Source organism: Miscanthus floridulus, chromosome 18 (genome assembly GCF_019320115.1).
Source record: "Miscanthus floridulus cultivar M001 chromosome 18, ASM1932011v1, whole genome shotgun sequence".
Classification (NCBI taxonomy): Eukaryota; Viridiplantae; Streptophyta; class Magnoliopsida; order Poales; family Poaceae; genus Miscanthus; species Miscanthus floridulus.
In genome coordinates, this window is record NC_089597.1 from 110,373,120 (window position 1) to 110,377,281 (window position 4,162).

A 4,162-nucleotide genomic window follows, 5' to 3' on the forward strand; every position below is an offset into this window, starting at 1 on the left:
GTGAGGACCCCAAGATGTCACAACTCACAGGTCAGAACAGAGGTCCCCAGAAACCAGAAGCTAGAGACATTCTAACAGGTAAATGGCATCACCAGAGTCTAACAGGGTAGGAAAACAGTAGGGGCTGAGTTAAAAACTGCATTTTGCATGTACCCCTTGATATATCTCCGTGATCGGCGTGTCCTCAAGGACACAAAACACAAAAGAATGGTATTCTACAGTACCCCAGACTAGCTAGTAAAATCTTGGCAAAATCAATCTCATACTAATATAGCACAATGTAATTTTGGGTTCCTACCTTCTTCGTCTCTATAGCTTAAGAAAGACAAACTCCTCAACAGACCCTGTCTCACCAATCAATTTGAGAGCTTCCTTCTCAGGCTCTTCATCAACTCCGATGGCCATTATCGCCTGCTTCCCCGGAGCAGTCCTACCGACACTCATAAAACTCACATTAACGTTCTTCTTTCCCAAGATTGACCCCACTTTCCCAATGACGCCTGGCTGATCAACTTGGCGGCACAGTATTACGTTGCCCTCAAGGCTAACGTCAACACTGAAACACCCGACGAGCGTGAGATGTGGCGTGCCATACCTAACCTTGCCCTCCACTCTGATGTCACCTGCATCAGATAAGGCTCCGGCAAACTTGGACTCCACATTGGCGAGGTGGACCTGGATGGAGTCTAGGGGGATCTCGGGTGAACCGTCAAGGAAAATTCTCTCCTCAACGATCCTAAGGCCTCTTTGCTTGGCGACATAATCCGCATTGACAATGTTGACAAAAGCGCTTGAAATAGGTTCGATGATGCCTTTGGTGACCATGGCACGAAGAATTCTTGTGTCCAAGTCATCGGAGTCTCTGGCAGATGAGTAAACAACCTTGACACCTTTAATCCCGCTGCCACCAGCTACAAGTTGCACAACAAGCCGGCCCAGCTTCTCAGCAAGGACAACATATGGAGATAACTCTGATAAAACCTGTGGGAAGAGATGTACTGTTTAGACGCAAACAGATTGCATGAGTATACTGAAATGACTATGTTGAATTTCTTCCTTGGTAATGAAAGTACCTCAGCTGGGACCATTGGGGCATTCACAGCCGTGGCAGACAGATCTCCTCTCAGTGCACCGATAACAGCCTCTGCAATTTCAAGGGCTACACCTTCCTGCAGAGGTATAGTATAAAGTAAAGAGGATAAGCTAGTATGATATGATGTGGTACAAATAAGTTTGCTAGGAAAAGACCAGCCAACCTGCGCTTCTGTTGTGCTAGCCCCAAGGTGCGGTGTGACAGTGACATTCTCATGCTGCACTAACTTGCTGTCTCTTGGCGGTGGCTCCTCAGTAAATACATCAAGTGCAGCCTGACTCACACCACAATGCAATCAGGAAAAAGGCCAAAATATCTCTCTTTTTTCTGACAAAACATTGCACAGGTGAAATATATCAGATGCATATGAGAATTGGATAACAGGTAACAGTTATGCACTGTCAGCATTTGGACGAGTCATGAGTGGACATGACTAAAGGAAATTACCTGGGCAACTGTTCCATTGTCAAGTGCTCTCAGCAATGCTTCTTCATCAACAACTCCACCCCGTGCAACATTGATAATTCTAACACCCTTTCTCATCCTTTGCAAAAGTTTCATCATTGAAAAGCTTTGCAGTCGATGGAGTTAGAGGCATATGCAGTGATATGAAGTCTGCTGTGGAGATGGCCTCATCAAATGATACCAGATCTACGCCAATTGCACGGGCTCTATCAACAGCAGCATATGGATCATGAGCAATGACATCCATCCCAAGTCCTTTTGCACGTCGAGCTACTTCTGGACCGACCTTTCCAAAACCCATAACAGCTAGTGTCTTGCCCACCAAGGTAACACCAACATATTTGGTCCGTTGCCATTTGCCTGAATTACACAAAGCAATCACAACACTATAGCGTTTGAGTTAGCACAAATGAACTGTGCACACTGTCGCCACAATATTTTTTTATATCAGTTGAAATCAACTTGTGATATTGTTAAATAAAAGAAGGGCAGGCCTGGTGCAGTGGTGAGAGCTGTCTCACTGAGTCACCAGGTCGTGGGTTCGAAGCAGCCTCTCCGCAGATTTTGCGGGGGAAAGGCTTGTCTCGGTTTATCCCTTCCCCAGACCCCACTCATGTCGGAGCCTCCGGCTCTGGGTCTGCCCTTTATATTGTTAAATAAAAAAAAAAGTTCTGAACACAATAGTGATCGTCTTTTGCTCAAAATGGCTATTTAGTCTTTATATGAACCTACTGGTGGAACATGATATGCCTGCAATCTTCTGGTTAACAATTGTAATTTCATATCTCAAAATGATTCTACTTAAAAAACGGCCATGAGAATAACTTTATTATGCGTGTCACAAGTAAACAGGATAAATCTAAAGTTGCAGCTGCAGACACTAGAAAAAAGTTAAGTACTTTGTTGGCCATTAAGATTTAAGAAGACTGTGGAAAGAATGGATTTCAGATTTTTGTAAAAGGAGGCTAGCAGAACCCAAGAACAAATATGAACTGAATGGGTCTTGGGAAAGTCACCAATTCATCACAAGACCCCAATATTTGCTTCAGAAATAAGAATATTGAAGCTACTGCTACTCCTTAATGTGATGTCAGCAGAGATTCGCATTACATGGAAAGTAATATTTTGTATAATGACATTGGTAACATCACGAAACTGACACTTGGTCTGGTACGAGCGCTGCACCAGTTTATTTCTTAACCAAACACAGTCTGTCAGTCTATATATGGTGGCAATGCTGCAACACGTGTTATCCCCTTCATCATGCCATTGGCACCTATGTAACACAAACTTCCTCTGAAGTTCCACCATCACGCCAACATCATTTACAACCTAACCTTGAAAGTTGAAAGCACTTAATAAAGTACACCGCTATAGAAACATGGACTAACTTCAAACATGTGTATCAGTCGGCTTAACATGGACTACATCTCATTTGCAAGCAATGTGCGACGATCAAACTACTTACTACGGAGTAGCAGAGAATTGCATCGCATTTCACTTCCCCTCCTTGTACGTGCACGTTGTTTAGTAATTAACAGCAGCAGGACCTTATCTATTCGCATAACGTGTGGTAGGCACCGCTTGGTCGCGCTATCGTGTCGTGTGCACACATTTGCTGGGAGCAAATTAAAACGAGGGGGCGTACGTACCGGCCTTGAGCGACGCATCGGCCTGCGCGACATTGCGCGCCATGGCGGCGAGGAGCGCGACGGCGTGCTCGGCGGCGGCGACGGTGTTGGCGGTGGGCGCGTTGACGACGAGGCAGCCGGCCTCGGTGGCCGCCTGGAGGTCGACATTGTCGATGCCGACCCCGGCCCGGCCGACGACGCGGAGCCTGCCGCGCGCGGCCTCGAACACCTCCCGCGTCACCTGCGTCCCGCTGCGCACCACCAGCGCGTCCACGAGCGACACCTTGGCGCGGAGCTCCTCCGCCGTGAGCTCGTAGGAGCAGTCCACGTTGGCGAAGGCGCGCAGCAGCTCCAGCCCCGCGGGGCCCAGCTTCTCCGTGACCAGCACCGTCGGCCGCCCGCCAGCGGCCGCGGCCACGGCCACCAGCCCGGGACGGGGCGCGGCGGAGAGGCCTGCGCGGAGGCGGCGGCCCCGGCAGAGCGAGAGGGCGCGGTGGCTCGCCAGGGACGGCCCGGCGGGGTCCGGGGCCCTGGCCGGCGCCGACGCGGCGGGGAGGAGGTTGCGGAGACGGAGCGGCGTCGCCAAGGCCATGGATTGGCGGTGTCGAGTGTGTGATTGTGGAGTGGTGACTGGTGTCGTGAGAGGTATAGTGGCGCTTGCTATCGGCCCTGTTCCTGAGAAGACGAGACGTCGGTGGGCGTGTGTTGAGCCGAGCGCCGCGACGTTCTCGCGGTTTATCCGTTGACTGCTGCTGCCTGTGATATCCTTTTGTTTTTTGAAAGGCTGGTAGTGCCTGTGGAATCTCTGGCAGCTCAGTCAACTGCAATGTCTTGGCTCCAAAATGGGGGAAATTTGGTGAGGATTGCCCTTTCATACCATAGCTGTAATACACTTGCTGAGAGGTTACCTGAGTTGTTCAGTCACTGCCAGCAGAGGGAAATCACTGTCAGACAGGCATACGACGGAGAAGTT

The 4,162-nt window shown here is 49.4% G+C and overlaps 1 pseudogene; it reads right to left on the reverse strand.

Annotated features, from left to right (window-relative positions):
• Window positions 1-241: 241 nt before the first annotated feature.
• Window positions 242-3,853, reverse strand: LOC136522920 (D-3-phosphoglycerate dehydrogenase 3, chloroplastic-like; annotated as a pseudogene).
• Between the last annotated feature and the right edge of the window lie 309 nt (window positions 3,854-4,162).